Consider the following 17,996-nt stretch of genomic DNA (forward strand, 5'->3'; position numbering starts at 1 on the left):
GTGGATATCCAGTCATCTGACACCATTTGTAGAAAATACAATTCTGTTTCCAGTAACTGTCTTAGCAACCTTGTCATAAATCTATTGACCATAAATGTGAGGGTTTACTTCTGGACTCTCAATTCTACTCCATTGATCTATATGTCTATTCTTATGCTTGTACCACATCCTCTTGATTACTGTAGCTTTGTAGTAAGTTTTAAGATTGGGAAATGTGATTCCTCTAACTTTGATTTTATTTTTCAAGATTGTTTTGGCTACTCTGAGTTTCTTGAATATCCATGCAAACTTGAGGGTCACATTGGCAATTTTTGCAAAGAAGTCGTCTGAAATTTTGATGAGGACTACAATGAATCTGCAGGTCATTTGGAGAGTACTACCATCTTAACAATATTAAATTTCCTGATACATGAACATGGGATGTCTCTGCACTTATTTAGGTGTTCTTTAATTCCTTTCAAAAATGTTTATAGTTTTCAGAGTATAAGTATTATACCTCTTTTGTTAAATATATCCCCAAGAATTGTATTCCTTTAGATGCTATTATAAACAGCATTGTTTTCTTAATTTCATTTTTGGATTGTTCATTGCTAGTCCATAAAAATAGAGTTGATTTTTGTAGGTTGGTCTCATATATTGTAACTTTGTTCAATTCATTTATTAGTTCTAATAGTTTAGTGGAGTCCTTAGGATTTTCTGTATGCAAGATCATGTCATCTAAAATAGAAATAGTTTTATTTATCCCTTTCCAGTATGGATACTATTTTTTTTTTCTTGCCTAACTGTCCTACCTGGAACCTCCAGTAAAATGTTGAGTAGAAATAATAAAAGCAGACATCTTGTCTAGTTTCTGATCTTGGGGGAAAGCTTTCAGTCTTTCACTATTTTAAGTACGATGCTATCCGTGGGGTTTTGTAAATGTCACTTACCAAGTTAAGTAAGTTCCCTTCTATTCCAGTGTGTTGCATGCATTTCTCATAAAAGGGAGTTGCATTTTATCAAATGCTTTTTCTGCTTCTATTTAGTCATGTGACTTGTCTTTATTCTATTGACATGGTATATTACATTAATTGATTTTCAGATGCTAAAGCAATCTTGTATTCCTGAGATATATCCCACTTGGGCATGGGGTATAATCCTTTATATATGTTGCTGGATTCAATTTGTATGTTTTTGAGGATTTTTGTGTTTGTAGTCATAAGAATATTGGTCTGTAGTTTTCCTGTGATGCCTATTTCTAGTTTTGGTTCAGGGTAATATTGGCCTCACAGAATGAGTTGAGATGTATTCCATCCTCTTCTATTTTTTTGAAGAAGCTGTGAAGGATTGGTATTAATTCTTCTTTAAATGTAGAATTCAACAGTAAAATTACCTGGGCTTAGACTTTTCCTTGTTGGAAGTTTTAAAACCATTAATTTAATCTCTTACTTGCTATTGGTCCATTCAGATTTTCTTCTTGAGTCAATTTTAGATAGTTTGTGTCTCTCTAGGAAGTTGTCCATTATGTAAGGTTATATAATTGGTTGGCATACAAATGTTCAAGTATTCACTTATAATCCTTTTGATTTCTCCAACGATTATAGTCTTGGTAGTAATGTCTCCCCTCTCATTCCTGATTTTAGTAATTTTATTCCTCTCTCTTCTTTTTCTTAGTCTAGAAAAAGGTGTATCAATTCGGTTGATCTTTTCAAAGAATGAATTTTTTGTTATTCTCTCCATTGTTTTTCAATTTTCTCTTTCATTTATTTCCACTTCAATATTTGTTATTTCCTTCCTTTTTCTTGATTTGGGTTTAGCTGGCTGTTCTTTTGCTAGTTTCATAAAGTAAAACGTTAGGTTAAATTTTGAGATCTTTTTCTTTTGTAACGTTCCCATTTATAGCTATACATTTCTGAGTTCTGCTTTCAGTATATTCCATTAGTTCAGGTATGCTGTGCTTTTGTTTCCATTCATTTGAAAGTATTTTCTAATGTCTTGTGATTTCTTCTTTGACCCATTGGTTATTGTGTTGTTCAATTTAATTTGTATATTTCTCAAATTTCCTCATGTTACTGACTTCTAAATTCCATTATGGTTAGAGAACTTTCTTTGCATAATTTCGGCCCTTTTAAATGTATTGAGGCTTGTTTTACAGCTTAGCATATAGGATATAGATCCTGAAGAATGTTCCATGTATCCTTGAGACAAATGTGTATTCTGCTGTTAGTGGGTGGAATGTTCCACAGATGTCTAGGAGGTCTGATGTTTATAAATGAGAAAAATGAGAATACCTTTGGGATTGGTGGATTACTCAGTGTTGCATATCACTTGGTCACAGAAGTGTAACTATAAGGGTGAATCATGTAAAACTGACATTCTTGAACATCAAAAACTAATGATTATCAGCAATTTCTTATAGTTCAATTTCACAGAACCTAAGTCTCCTGACTTTCAGTCCAGTGTGCTTATCACTTAACTAGAATATTATATTAGGATAGGCTGTGCTTCATAAGGCACATACCATGAACTATTCTTGGCTTACCACAATGAATACTGATTTCATGTTTGTCTTATTCTATGCAGGTACTGTAATTTTCCTCCAAATGGTGACTTAGCAATCACAGCTGCTTCTATTCTGTGTGTTGCCTTCTAGGACATGTGTCAGGGGAAGAAAACTTCAGGATCATATGGCATGCTCCCAATGGTGAGCCCTATGGGTGGCTTAGATCACTTTTGTGTATATTCATTGGCTTAGTCATATGGCCCAATCTTACTCTGTGTGGTCACCTTACTTCCAATACAATTTTCTATCCCTAGGCAATTACATTGAGAATATAGTGTAACCTGACAGTAGGATGTGTCTTCCCATCTCAACAGCTCAGCACCTCTTTGGTTTTTCTCATTTTAATAATATTTAAAATGTGTTTTCAACAATTCAAAATGTAGGTCTTAAAGAGGTCTCAGAATTAAAATATGAGGGGCACCTGGGTGGCTCAGTCGGTTAAGTGTCCAACTCTTTTGATTTCAGCTCAGGTCATGATCTAACAGTTCCCGTGTCTGACTGTGCACTGACAGTGTGGAGCCTGCTTGGAATTTTCTCCCTCTGCTTGTTCTCTCTCTCTCTCTCTCTCTCTCTCTCTCTCTCTCTCTCTCTCAATAAATAAATAAACTTTAAAAAAGAATTAAAATATGAAAAAAATCTTCTGGTGACTTTTTCCTAATGTGAAGCTCTATCATATTTTACCTAGTTTAGGAGAAGCTATTAACAAGAAAAAACAACCCCCCATAAAGACCATAATAAACTCATTAGAGGTTTTCTGAGGGCCACAGCATAAAAGACAGGCTATTTCCCTCCACCATCTGCTGGTAAACAAACAAACAAACAAACAAACAACTTTTGAATTACATGGCTCTCTATAAATTGGAAAGGGCCATCAACTTGGCGGGTCTGTATAATCCCTATCTCTACACGTCTCCTAAGAGCCCTCTTAGTAACCGAACAATTTCACAGTTCTAGAACTACTTAGAGATGCCTAGTTGTGGCCACTACAGCTCTCCTAAAGCCTTAACCTGGGAAAAATCTCATTTCAACTCTGTTTAAGTATCTCCTCATACACCCACCAAGGGAGTCAAGTGCAATTTTTCAGTAGGCTCGGGAATAGGAACTTGGATGTGTGCTTTCTATATGCAATTTTCCATTGCCTTTAAGTTCCAGCATGGCTGAAAAATAATTTCCAAACACATCCTTTTAAAGAAAACCCAAGGAGGTCTGTGAGTGGCTGATGTCAACTGTGAACACTGAGATGAGAACTCAGGAAGGGGCTAGCCAGTATTGTGGGAACCGTCTCTGGCCAGGGCCCTGACGTGGAAAAAGCAGGAGCCTCTATGTGGTTTAGTGAGGAGCTCGGGAAGTCCAAAGAAGGAAAACAATTTCAATTTCTAGGATCTGACACTAACGGACCCCAAGTCTATTTTGTGCTTAACCCAAAATGAAGTATTGAGAGAAATTTATAAAATCTTAGTATCACAGAATGGTCAGAGGAACTGGCAAATTTTTACTCTCACAGGAGAATGGTTTTTCATGTAACCCATAACCCCGTAAGAGGCATCTAGGTTTCTCTAGATGCATCTATTTGTTTATTCCACTGGTTTGGTTCCAACAGGTGGCAATATTTTGGGCCAGTGGTTAACTTCTGTTATTCCCTAGTCTCACCTCTGGCCTTGACTTTAAAGATATACATTTTACGGTTGTGGAAGGTAAAAGAATCTGGTATATTTTTCTTTTATCATTAAGGACTTGAATTTCTTTTAAACAGCAGTTCTCAAACATTTTGATCTGAGGATTCATTTACACTCTTAAAAATGATCAAGGAACCCCAAAGAGCTTTTGTTAATCTGGATTATAACTATCCAAGTTTATGGTATTAGTAATAAAAACTGAGAAATTTAAAACATTTATTAATTCATTTGAAGATAATAATATTCCCATGTTATAGGGTACCATAAATAACAATCTTAAAGAAAAACAGCTGTATTTTCCAAAACAAAAATTTAGCTTTTTTTTTTGCAAATCTCTTTAATGTCTCAGTTAGAAGATAGTTGGATTCATATACACTGTCCTTTCTACATTAAATCTGCTGCAATGTTATTCTGGTGAAAGAATATAAAGAAAATCCTTCCTCATGCAGAAAAGTAGACAAGGAAGAAGTATTTTCATAATCTTTTCAGATAATTTTGCGTGTTTTTCTTTAACACTAAACCCAAACTCAGCTAGTGGTAGTTTCTTAAAGTTTAATGCAGTGTGGAATCTAAGACCCTATCAATGAACTTCTCATACTCTGTGACATTAAAATTCATCAGCCTGGATGTTCTCCAACATCAAAAATCAATTCTCTGATTCTCCAGACACTAACTGAATATCCTACAATTTAACTTTATTTTGACACTCCCTGGAGTTAGTGGCAAACTCCACAGGATTAAGGGCTCAGTCCTACAAGGACATTCCCACTTTATTTATTTATTTTTAAATGTTTATTTATTTTTGAATGAGAGCGAGAGAGACCAAGTGCGAGTTGGGGAGGGGCAGACAGAGGGAGACAGAATCTGAAGCAGGCTCCATGCTCTGAGCTGTCAGCCCACAGCCTGATGCGGGGCTCAATCCTATGAACTGTGAGATCATGACCTGAGCCGGTCACACCCTTAACCAACTGACTGAGTCACCCAGGCGTCCCAGGACATTCCCACTTTAGATGCCAGTCACAAATATTGGGTCTCCAAGTTACCTGTATCTCTTTCTGACTTGGCTACAAATCAGAGGTTTCCATGACCCCCACTCCCACCCTCAGTTTTGATTATACTATGATGGCTCACAAAACTCAGGGCAACAGTTTACTTATTAGTGATTTATTATAAAGGATACAACTCAGGAACAGCCAAATGGAAGAGATTCCTAGGTCAAGGCTGTCTGTGTGCACAGAGCTTCCATGCCATCTCCACATGGCCACCCTTCCAGCACCTCGATAGCTTACCCACATGGAAGCTCTCCAAACCCTATGATTTAAGTGTTTTTATGGAGGCTTCATCACATAGGCAAGATGATTAAGTCATTCTCCAGCCCCACACCTCCCCCCAGAGGTTGGGGGAGGTGGGGCTGAAAGTCCCAGGTTTCTAATCAAGGTTTAGTCTTTGTGGTGACCAATCCCCATCTGAAGCTAGCTAGAGTTGACTGATTAGAACAAAAAATACTATCACCCAGGAAATTCCAAAAGATTTAGGAGCTTTGTGTCAGGAACCAGGAACAAAGGCTAAATATTAGAACAAAAGATGTTCCTGTCACCCCTATCTTTGTGGAAATTACAAAGTTTTAGGAGCTCTGTGTCAAGAAATCGGGGAAAAGGCCAAATATATAATATACAGATACTTCTCATTCAGCCACAATCTATCAATATTCAATATACCAAGAAAGAAAAAAAAGAGAGAAAGAAAGAAAGAAAGAAAAGGTTTTAGCATCACCACTGATTTCATCAGACAAAAATCTTTAAATATTGGGATACTGTCAAACTCCTAGTGGCAGATACAGGTTTTCCAAAAGCTTGAATTTTCACTTGAAAGGCTGAATTTTATCACTGGCAATAGATAGCATCAGTTGTTTTCCTGAAGTGACAGGCTCATTTCATTCATTTTGGAGAAAATGTCTGCCAAATACCCAAGTCTGTGTAACCACAGTTTGTCTGTCAGTTCTTCTTTCAAGTAAAAATGGTGTTCCATGAAAAAAAAAGTATCACAAACCATCATGAAGAGCTTCGCCTGCAGACAACCACCAATCTCATTTTATTCCACTGCCAAGGTTCATGCTAAGTGGCATCAATTTTACCCACCATTACTTTTGTGTCATCAGAAAAAATGTCTAAATAGTGAAGACAACTAATGTCTTAGCATTAATGGGAAAACAGTCTTAGGCATTACAGACCCAGGGGTCCAAGAATCACACTTTGAGAACCACTGCATTAGAAACTATCCTTCTGTTATAGAGACTAAATAATGCTTTCCTGAAGTTCATTTATAGAAACTAAAAGAACTAGAATTACTTGCAAATACCCTAAGAAAAATACTCAGTCATTTTTGTCACCAATGTGTAAATCCCTAGAAAGAACTGTATCTTTTAATATTTGAACAGCACACTGGGAATGCAATAAATAATAACAATGAAAGTAGTTTATGTTTATTGTAATATTTACCACTGGGAGAGAATTGTACTATGTATTTTAAATGCATTATCTCCAATATTGTATAGTACCATATCCTCACTTTATAGATGAGGAACATGGGACACATATGGGAAAAGAACTTGACAGGGTCACAAGCTGTATGTGGTACAGTAAAGATCTGAACACACAAGGCCTAATTCCTAGAGCTTGGTTGGACCCATAAACCCTGGATTATGTTCTATGTCTCATCTAAACTCCAAATTTCTTATTGTGTATCTCCCATGTATGTATGTCCGTTTAAATCTTCAAGGAGAAAGCACATGTCTCATGTCAACCACAGTGCCTAAAGTAAGGGCTTAATAAATACTGGGATGAGTGACTAAAGGACCAAGTAAACCACCTTGCTATCTTTAAGCCACGATGGTTGGTAATCATGTAAAAAGTGAAATTCTGATGTGGTAGGGTCCCCTTCCTAAGGAGAGACAAAAAGAGAGAAAAGGGAAAAAAAAAACCAAAAAACTTCAAGGTAAGCTGGCTATGCACCTAAGTGACAACATCCCTCATGACCTTGTAAACTGAGATTACTTAATCAGACTGTTACCAAAGAAATACAAAGTGTATTTAAAAACTATGCCACTGGACGTTGGGGGGCTCAGTTCTTTGGGTACACACCCAACTGAGCGGTGCCAGCAGGAATAAAGTTGCTTCCTGGAAAGAAATGCCTCGTTGTCACCGCTCTGTGTGAGAATCCTGCTACACTGAAATGGTGAGCTCCATCCATATTCTATTTAACTCATTAGGAAGGGCACCCACCGGGTAGGCCAAAAGAGGCTGGCTCCTTAAAAGCTTGATAAATTTTATGTGTTCATGTGTGTGCGGGTGTGTGCACACATATTTCTATTACCCCATTTGCTAAAAAGATACACATATAGTTAAGACAGTTAACAAACAGGTAAGTTAGACCAAAACAAAACTAGTTTATCTTTTCCAGGGCAATAAAACCCCCAACAGCTTTGGGGTTGACTTCTAGACCAGGCTCTAAACCCTAAAGTCCTATCCATTTCTGCAGATTAAGAAGTCACAGTGCTCTAGGGCTGTACACTATTCTGGCCTTTATCAGTTGCGTATTAATCAACTACACCTAGACAACAAAATTACATCCCCCAGACTATCAGCAGAGTGAGGTCCGCGAAGAACTAAAGGTCAAGCTTTTACAAAGTAGACTGATCAGAAAATGCTGGGAAGTACCCCAAACTCAAGCAGTTTTGTCTTTTTCCAAGTTTGGCCTTTCTTCGTTTTCCCAGGTTTGGGATTTTTTTCGTTCTCAAACATTATACCTGTTTTCTGGATGTCGGCCGCACGTTTCTCTGTAATTTCCTGGGATGGAATTTCTTTCCGGGGGAGGACGGGAGGCGCAAGAGCTGGGCGCAGGATCCGGCGGCGGAGATGCGCAGGGGCTGACGGGGTCCCGAGGCCCCTTCGCCGCCCCGCGCCGTCCCGCGCCTCCCCGCGCGGCCCCAGGCGGCGTGCACGGCCGGGGACGGAGGCGGGGGCGCGCACAGCGGGCTAGGCGGCGCGCGCGGGCGGGCCCCGCGTGGGGCGGCGACGAACTCGCCCCCAGGAGAGGGCCTCGGGCTCCCGGCTTCCTCCTTCCGGCGCGCCGCCTCATCCCGGGCCGGGCGGGCCGCGGCACGGAGGCCGCCGGTGGCGGCGCCGAGGCCTCCGGGCGGGGTGGGCCTCCTGCGCTCCCGGGACGCTGGGACCCCCGCGCGCTTCGCCCCCAGGCCCGCGAGGCCCGGGCAGAGCTTCGCCGCCAGCGCCGCGGAAGGGACCGAGGACCCCGGCGAGCTCCGGCTCCGCGGAGGGTGAGCTAGGGGACCGGCGGGGTGTGGGTGTCGTAGACCCCGGGGCCCCGACCCCCACCCCGTCCCGGGTGGACAGGAAAACGGGGTGAACCGGTCTTTCTTTGTGAGCACCATCCCAGTGTGTTTTGGTGACTTGAAGACCTCTCTAGTTGGTGGGATTAATGGGAGGAACCTTCATCACGGTAATTATGCAATAAGGCGGCGTCCTTGTTGCGGGATGGTGTGACCGGTGGAATGGTTGATATTTGGTGATCTATAATTTACTTCTTTCATCTTTGGCTGAGAATTTGCATTTGTGATTGGGTGGAAAGAGAAAGAAAATGTTTCACTTGAGTGCAAGGAGCATGCAAAGAGAGAGAGAGAGAGGAAAGAAGGAACATGTGCACCCTTTCCTAAGTGCACGATTAAGCACGGTTTTGGTGGGTGAGAGGGGAAAGGATGGTTGGAAACGCATCTTTCCTGCCAAATAGGCTCCAGACTGCTCTCAGCCCTGATTTTGACAATGAAGGACTGGTCAGAAGTTGGAGGTTGAGGTATAAATTTCTGCACTTCTGGCTAGGGAGATGAACCAGGTTTTCCAAAAGCTGTCGTTTTTGTTTTCCAAGTCTCTAAAGGCAGGAAAGGGCCGGTCAGTGAATGAATAGAAGGCAGTGCAGCCAGGTTCTGTCTGGTTAGCTAAGCGGGAGGACTGTCATAAAGAGTTTTTTTGTCTGAAGCACCCAGAGGCTGGGGCTTTGGGCCATAAAGAGTTGGGTATTGGTCAGTTTTAACTGCCAGAGTGAGAAATGTCTCAGACATTCTTAAAATTAGACAGCTCAATTTAGCTCGGGCTTGCTGATCTCCAGTACCTACTTATTCACTTTGAAATTTTCAGTGACTGGGTTAAAAAGAAAAGACACAAAGAGAAACTAACCTCCCCCCCCCTCCCATTTTGAGCCCATCTTGGCTCAAAATTGGAATTTCCATCTTTGCTCTTGACCCTGAAAGAATAGAATCTCAAAGAAATACCTGAGAGGAAAATTCTTTCCTTACCCAAAGTGAAAACCAGAGTGCTTGCAAAACTGAACAAAGAAAGAAAAGAATCAGGAAATATCCCAGGCAATTTGCAGTTATATTCAGATCATTTTTCAAATGCTTGAGGTTGTACAATAAAAGGGTGAGAGAAAGCTAGAAATAGAAATGGGGGAGAGGTGAATTCAGGACCTTTGAGATTGCAGGAATGAAGAGTCTTTTTTCTTCTGATATAGGTCTGGAAGAATCTGGATGTGAGTACGTAAAGCTTCATCTTTCCATCTGCATAACGTGAAATTGCTTTTAATTTTAACATTGAACTCTTAAGAGTAAAAGGAAACACAGCTAGACTGTGCTACATGCATCCCAGGCAGTTGGGGCTGTATTACGTGTTAAATGAGTTGTATGTTTATTTTGTCAGCCACCTCTATTAAATCTGTAATCTCTAATTCCACGCGTTTGGCTTGTTTCCAGTTACTCATTCATGATGTGTTATTTGGCTAGAAATTGCCAGGATGTTAAAGCCTAAAGAAATACAAAACCCAGAGAACATCTTGCATTGGAAGATTTCATCATCCCATCATCGTCTACAGGAATTCTTTACCCAAAGAATTCTTTATGACATTCTTTATGTCAAACATAAAATAGATATAACAGGATTTAATTATTTTCTGCAACAGAACTTATTTCATTTTTTGTATGAATTTACATGAGTTTTTTAAACAGGTACTTCTTTTGGTACATTTAGAATATTTATTCATTTGTCAAAAATTCCATATACAACCCACCTCTGTAAGAAACCTGTTGTGCAAACTGTACTTGAATAATCAAAGTGGTTGACTGTTTCCAAAATATAAACCAAGTTGTGTTACATAAGATCTTATCATTTTTAATGGTGCTTATTGTTTGTTTTTTTTAATTATCCTATACGGGGACAGGAGGAACCAAGAACCTCAGGCAGAGCAAATACTTCAAGGAAATGTGGACCCCAGGCTTCAGAAGGTGCGTGAAGGAGAATGTGATCTCACTAGTTATTTGAGATTCCTGTCATTTAGTATTCTTACTTCCTCTTTTCTTGCTTGTATGGAAATTTTGGGAAATTTAAAAGCCTTAAGTAGGAGTATGTACACTTCTACTTAGAAATGTTTCCTGAAATATAATAATAGAAGCAACCTCTTCAGCCTGGGATTAAGTGAGTTTGGTACTGGCTGAGAGCAGTGCCTGAAGTGTAGATAGCCCCTGGCAGGCGTTTGCTGTTTGTTATTGTTATTCATGAGAATCTGTCTTAATCTCAGACACATTCTTCAGCTGGACAGAGTAAGGGGTATGTTTTCATCCTGGTAACTAAGGCTGATCAGTCGTTCTGAGACTGTAAATTTTAGTAATGATTAATGGCCCAGTAGACAAAGGAAATTTCTGAACTTAGATTGAGAGAAGCCCTATGAATTTAGAAGTCACAGCGACTGTCATGGCACTTTATATATATTATAAATTCATACACAATATTTTATCTTACTACCTTGTCATTTTTAGTGATTTTATTGATTAGGTAATGACATTTTAGGTCCAAATACAAAGATATGGAATAGTTGATTGTTGAATGTCCCCAGTTGCTTCAGCCCTCAGCTACCTAATCTCCCTTCTTCCTATCAATCCCCCAAAGGCTACCAGTTCCTTGTGCATTACCAGGCTTTTTTGTTGAAGTTTCCCTTAGTGCCCGGTTATGTTTTGAATTACTGTTTTAAAAACTGAACACCGGACTCGTGATCCTTTCCCTGGGGTATGTATGTGGTGGGGGTGGGGACTCAGGAGTTGCCAGCTCAGTAAAGGACCCTTGACAGGATGCTTTATCTGGGCCACTTCCTAGCCCTTTAGCTCACTCAGCATGAGGGGCACTGTCTCCTTGCTGCTTTGGGGACACTGGGACACCGACCAAGCTGTTGGCTCAGGTGCTACATGATTTCCCTCACTCTATTCCATCTCTTCTCAACATTCCCCTTACCCTTCTCTCAATCGTGGCACTTAGCACTTGATGTGATTATATATATTAATAGCTCTATTTGTTTATGGCCTATCTGCCTCTGTAGAAGCACCATGAGAGCAGGGATTATATGTTGTCATATTCCCGAGGCCTAGAACAGCTCCTGGCTCAAAGTGGGCACTTTGTCAATATTGCTGAATGAATAAATGAGATTTGGGAAAAAAGCTATTGTAAACAGAGTTAAATGGGCTTATTTACCACAGGACTTTTTCAGAACCTTCAATAAGCAAGCATGCATAGAAGAAGTAGAACAAGGCAGGTGGGAGTCAAGCTCTTCAGCACAAACCCAGAAAGGTTTTGTGTTTTTGGATGGCAGCTCAAACACAGGGAAAAGCCACTGGCAGGAATATTATTGGCAGCTGACCAAATGGATTTACAAGCATCTTTTTGCAAATGCAGGGGAGAGAGAATTTGCACCAGAAGATGGCAATAGAACCAAACCCATTGTTAGTCATTACAAACATGTACAATGTGCACTTTTAGTTTAGAGAGAGGGGGAAAAAAAAAGACTGGGGTTTCTGGTAGGTTCAGCTGTGTTCTTGCTTAGCTCACCCTACTTTCCACATAAGAGGGGAAACCACCTTATCCACTAGTTCTGACTTGTGGGTTTTCCGAGTCCAGCCCTCTGGCTAGGTTTCAGAACCTGAATCTTGAAGTGAAACTCTCATTTAATGACTGGAAATAAGAAAGCTCTGAAGATGGGTATGCTGACTCCTGGGGGCCCAGGGGCCTGTTCAGGGCAGCACACCATGACCACAGGGGGCCTGGGGCACGCTCAGGTTTGCCACCATTAGCTGCAAGAGGCAACTTGGGAGTTGTCTTGGCTCCTTGAACAAAGGAGAGTTAATTACAGAAAATGTCAGGCTTTTTAAAGGCCATTTGTCACCGGACTGCAGGGAGAGCCATGGCCCTTGGCAGAGCCATGGAGGAAAGACTGTTCATTTTAAGCCCCAGTCTCTGCACACAGAAATAGTGAGTCTTGGGGGTGTCATCGTTGGAGAGGAGGTAAACCCCATGGAGAATTTGTATATTCAGGGGAAGCAGTGCAGGTAGTGGCGTGGGCTTGGAGGAGTTGGGCCTAAGGGAATTTGGAATCCCTTTCTTTTTTCTTTAAACAAATGGGGTGAATTACTGTAATTTTTCCAAGGTCAGACCAAACCCAAATTCTACAGAGGCTAGTTACCTCTAGGCAGGAGGGCTAGAAAAGAAGAACAAATGGGAACAGTGATAGAGGTCTATGATTCTAATTAAACCTTGTTAAGCTGTTTTTTCAGGGTACATGTAATTCAGAGCATCAATAGATGCTAGTTGACAGATAATCTTTTGCTACCAGTTTTCATTCTTGTAATGGAAAGAAGTGGTGGGAGGATGGCTATTATGTCAGAATGCCTAGAATCTGCATTTTAATAAGATCCCCAGGGATTCATGTGGGCATTAGAAGTTGAGGAGGGCTGGGGGCTTGGACCAGCAGTTCTCAGCCCTGGCTGCTCATTAGAATCCTGTGTGGAGCTTACAAAACAAGCCCTGGATCCATCTCCAGAGATTTGTGTTGTTTGGGCTCTAGTGTTCTTGGGGCCCAAGACATTGCTATATTATTTAAAAGCCCCCCAGGTGATACTAAAGTACAGCCAGGGCTGGAACACTGCCCTAAACATAAAGCCAAACACCATTAGGTAGATACCTAGATTGAGAATGCATGTAGTCTCAAAGCAGAAACATGCTATGGCTAACTGGAACCCCTAGTCTGTAGGATTTCTAAAAATCCAACCCGTCAGATACTGTGGATCTTACTAGTTGTGTGCTAGTTTTTAGAGACCTCAACTATGATGATGGTAAGCTAGTTTTTAGAGACCTTGACAACGATGACAATGATGATGGTGGTGGTGGTGGTGGTGGTCTAGGACGGTAGGTCTAGGTGGTGATGTGAACCGCTTAGCTGGGTTAGAACACTCCTGCTCCACTTACGGAAATGATGTTGAGCCTGCGGAATGGCCAGGTAGATGGTGCTTTACATTTTTGACTCTGTGCCTGAGAAACAGCTTCAAAATTTAAATCAGATCATGACACTACTACCTTTCTTCTCATGGAGAGCTCTCTTCAGTGGCTTTGCATTGCTTGCAAGGTGAAACTAAATTCCATAACTGCTGTTTTAAGATACAGTTTTGTGTGACCATATCTGCTTTTGATCGTCTCTAACTGTGCTCTGGAAACTCCAGCCACAGGGGCTTCCTTTGGTTACTCAGGGGCCCCTGGCTTACTCCTGTGTACCCCCGGGCCGCTATTCCTTGCTGGTCACCTGGTCTGGAACCTGTGCCTTTACCGCCTTACGAAACTGCTATCTCTCATCTCTGTCTAGGTTCTGTCCCGTTGTATTTTCCTCTCACAGCATCATGTCTTTCTATCTCATACCACTTAGGGGATAGACTCTTTGATGCATGTGGGTGTCTCCGTTAGACTATAGGCTCCATAAGGACATAAACTGTGTATATGTGTTTGGTTTGGGACTCATTGTTGTATCCCTGGCATTTATTTTTTTGGATGGATGAATATACGTTTTCATGATGAATTTGGCAAATAAGTATTTTTTAGGTTATTGTGTCCTTAAAACTATATGCAGATATACATCTACTCCTGTTTGTGTCTTATATGTTGTAAACTGTAGAGATACCAGCCCTGAGGGGAAGGGTATTTTGAGAGGGACCAGGCTTTAGTCTTACTGGTTCTGGTTGGTGCACATAGCACATGACTTGGAGAACAAGTCCTGGTTTATCTAAATTTTTGCCATGACAGCTTTTTCTCTTAAGTCTATGTGTGATTTGTGAACTGCCTCACTGTAGATGATGAAAAACGTAAGTGCTTAAAAATAGTGCATCTCTCCACCTCAGGCTTTCTCCCCGCAGCGGGAGCCTCCCTAGAAAGCATCTGCATATAATGTAGTGTTTCCTTGCAGGCCCTGGGTGAACAAGCCTTCCCATCTTCTGCAGGAGGCCCTGCCTTTCTCTGTGCAGGGAAGACCACCCTCCCTAACCCCTGCTGCTGCTTCTGTCAGAGGAGTTGAGTCTTACAAACTGTAACACCCCGATGGAGGAGTAGGTCTGGAGGAGTAGGTCTGGGGTACAGCGTGATTAGAGCCAGGCAGGGGCATAGGGGGCCTCCAGCCTTATTTGTAACACTTTCTTTCCTTTACAAACACTCAAGTAAGTACAGCAAAACTATTAGAGCCCAGAATCTGTTTTTGTTATTTTATTCTTTGTACTTTATGTTTTAAATATTAAATTATTTTTAAAAGCTAAACGAAAACTAGTGAAGACAGATATATTTACTAAATATTCAGACACATGTTGAATTTGTCACTTAACCACATTTTCTCCTGGCTGGAAAAGTGTTTACCATCCATTGCCAAGTGGTAAGGAAACTGCAGTTAGTAGAAGTCAGGTAGAAAAAATAAATAAAAACACCAGGGTGCATGTATGTGAGTGGCATTATTTGTATTTTGTCAGCTTTTATTATAAAATGGATACATGCTTGCTGCAAAAGTTTTTCTTTAATGTATAGATGTACAAAGCAAAAAATAACTGCTCTCATCCTCTCAAGATTGTATTGTATACATTACATGTATATATGTGTTTATATGTGTATATAATCACATACCTTCATATATGTAATTTTTTTACAGATGGGGTCACACATTCAGCTTTGCAACTTGCCCTTTCTGTTTACATATAAATTGACATTTTGAATCTATGTTATTGGCTTGCCCTTCAGCACAGAGTTTTATTTAAAATTAAAAAAAAAATTTTGGACTTCAGGGACATTTATTAATCCCCCCTGGTCAGTATGTTTAAGTTGTATGTCTGTTCAAATGCATGTAATGCTGTGATTTATAAAATGTGATTTTATTTGCAAGTAATACTGAAGTCCTAGTAGCTTTTAATTGTTGTCTAGACTCAGGTAATAGATATTAAATATATAACTACTCTCACGTGGATATTGGAGAAATATTTTGAGGTTGAAATTGGGGGCCTCAATCCCCCCTTAAAGAGTTTGGAAACTCTCAGATAAAGGGTTGGGCAAGGTGCCTTCAAAAGTACCTTTCAGCTCTCCAGAGTTTTCCTGGTAAGTTTCTAGGTGGATGTAGTCATTCAGCAAATAATGGTGGTTGACTTCCTGAGCGCCCGGCACTATTCTAGTCCTTGGTGTACTTAGGGGCGCTTACATTCCACTATGGGGGCACATAGTGAATGACTGAAACGTTCAGGCTATAGTGGGTGCAATGAGGGAAATGAAACAAGGCAGGATGATGGAGAGAGGCTTTTGGGGGGTTCCAACAGGGTGGGGGGTGAGGGAGAGCTGCCTTTTCCTCTGCTGTGCACTGGGAGGGGAGCAGGCCCTGCTTATTTCACATTTATAGAATCCCAGTGGCCAGTAGAGAGCGCTCCCTTTCACAGTGACTACCCTCAGGCTCTGTGGCCTCCAGGGAGGCCTGCAGCAGGGCAGAGGGTCATTGGCAGGCTTCAGCCTGGTCTGGGCAGCTCTACTGAACACATCGGTGAGGTCCTGTGGTTTTATACACCTCAAGAGTACATTTTTTGGCACAGGCTATGGTTTATGCACTCTTATGCAGAGGCTATGGTTTATGCACCACTTATGCAGAGGTTATGGTTTATGGTTTAAACTCTCCATGTCTGCAGCCCCCAATCAGAGTCCCCAAGTGTCTTGGGCTATCCCTGCCATTTCATCCTGACGGGGATGAGAAGGAGGTGGGGGCCTTAAAACTTCCCTTCTCCTGACCTGATGCAGCAGCCAGGCTTTGGGTAGGAGAGGGCACTCTATGTCTCATTCAGTAGGAGTCTAGTTGAAGTCACTTTTGGAGTTGAGCGGGTTTGAAGTAAAATTGCCATCTGGAAGAAGACATTGGCCGATGTAAATTGTAGAGGAGGTCTGTTGGCACGCTCTGTCTCAGAGGGGTCTCACAACACACTGGCAGGAATACAGTGGTGGTTTTATCCTGACAGATAAGAAACTTGGGTAGACTCTGGGAGAAGAGAATAGACCTATCCCCTACCCCCACCAACCCTAGGCCTGGGTGAAAGAGTAAAGCACTCCTGGCTTGAAATTAAAATCCAGGACTTAGGAAGGCAGGCACGGCATCAGGATAATGCAGGTCTCACTATTCAGGTAGCCCAGATGTAGAAATCTGAGCCACTTGGCTTCCTGGAGAGCAGGTAATATGACCCTTCATTTTCATGTAAGTCTGTTTATTCATTATCTCCCTACTTTTATATAGAGGTGAGCTCAGTGGGCCGACTCAAATTAGATCCCTTCAGAAGGTTAGTTCCCATTAGAAAGACTGAATTCTTAAGCCATAAAAACCTCCCAAGTGCTGGCTTGATGGCTGGGGAGGGTGCTCAGGGGCCAAAAGTATAGCTCTGATCAGAGTAGGACACCATGAGTGGGCAGTGCCAGGAGGTTCCCCTGCTCTGCAGAGCAAGCATGTGTATGAGGGAGGAGGCCCCGGTGGTTCCTCTCCTCTGTATTCACTTGTCCATAGCACTTCTCTTAGCAAAACATGGGTTGCAAGCCCCAGGCCACTCAGCCCCGGGACCTATTCCTCAGCCTCCAAGACTTCATGAAAACTGGTGTAAGGGAGCAAATGCCTCTCTGTTCTGGTTGCTTACCTCCTCTCTGGTACTTGTCTCCTTTCTTTTTACTCCCTCCCCAGCCCACACTGGCTCCTCTGCCTCTCTGCCATTCTGGAGTGCTCCCACTGTGACCCATGGGGATGGACCCCTCCGAGCATCACTGTCTTGGAGGGACAAGATCAGTGGACTCAGGACTGCAGTGCCCTATGCTGCTGGGCACAGTCTGTGCCTCACTTGTTCCCGGAAGAGAAGGATTAGGAGCTCGAGTCCTCTGGAATGAGAATCTCACCTTTCTTTTCCTGTCTCCTTGAGGCAGACCATGTTGTTGCTTTCATTTCTGGCCACCAAGAAGGCTGTTTGCAGATCGAATTGGAAAGTCATAGAGGGTCAATTTATGTTTATAGAGGGCCTGTTAATCCTCATGACCACTCTGGAAGGAGGAGGACCCTGTCTCAGAGGTGGGAAGTCAAGGCTCAGGGAGGTTAAGTGACTTGCTGAGTCACAGAGCTGGATGAGTGGTGGAGCCACCTAGGGCTCTCTGCTTTGTACCATGCTGCCTCAGAAGAGAAGGACTAAAGGGGAAAGGAAGATTCAACCAAGGCAGGCCAGCTGGCTTTAGGTGATTAGAGAGGAGTTGGCATGCCCCATGTTGGGTAGTGTAGCCAAATAAAACAGGACTGCCAGTGAAATTCAAAACTCAGAGAGGCAACAAATAGCTTCTCGAAGTATAAGAACATCCCATATAATATTT

At 41.8% G+C, this 17,996-nt stretch overlaps 2 protein-coding genes across 10 annotated transcripts in view; one reads left to right on the forward strand and one right to left on the reverse strand.

Moving 5' to 3' along the window:
* Positions 1–8,141, reverse strand: part of NMS (neuromedin S) — a 52,444-nt gene extending 44,303 nt beyond the window's left edge. For 7 of the 8 annotated variants that reach the window (XR_008289263.1, XR_008289261.1, XR_008289262.1 and 4 more), the window contains exon 1: positions 8,024–8,058. The gene's annotated coding sequence lies outside the window, so the exon portion shown is untranslated. Of the gene's footprint in view, positions 1–8,023 lie in introns of all 8 variants that reach the window. The other variant, XR_003423828.2, reaches the window with a different exon arrangement.
* Positions 8,142–8,410: 269 nt separating this feature from the next.
* The window catches only part of CHST10 (carbohydrate sulfotransferase 10), a 30,325-nt gene continuing 20,739 nt past the window's right edge, over positions 8,411–17,996 (forward strand). The window contains exons 1-2 of one of the 2 annotated variants that reach the window (XM_053200452.1): positions 8,411–8,551; positions 10,501–10,564. The gene's annotated coding sequence lies outside the window, so the exon portion shown is untranslated. Of the gene's footprint in view, positions 8,552–10,500; positions 10,565–16,808; positions 16,852–17,996 lie in introns of those variants that run through there. The other variant, XM_053200453.1, reaches the window with a different exon arrangement.

This window comes from Acinonyx jubatus, chromosome A3 (genome assembly GCF_027475565.1).
Source record: "Acinonyx jubatus isolate Ajub_Pintada_27869175 chromosome A3, VMU_Ajub_asm_v1.0, whole genome shotgun sequence".
Lineage (NCBI taxonomy): Eukaryota > Metazoa > Chordata > Mammalia > Carnivora > Felidae > Acinonyx > Acinonyx jubatus.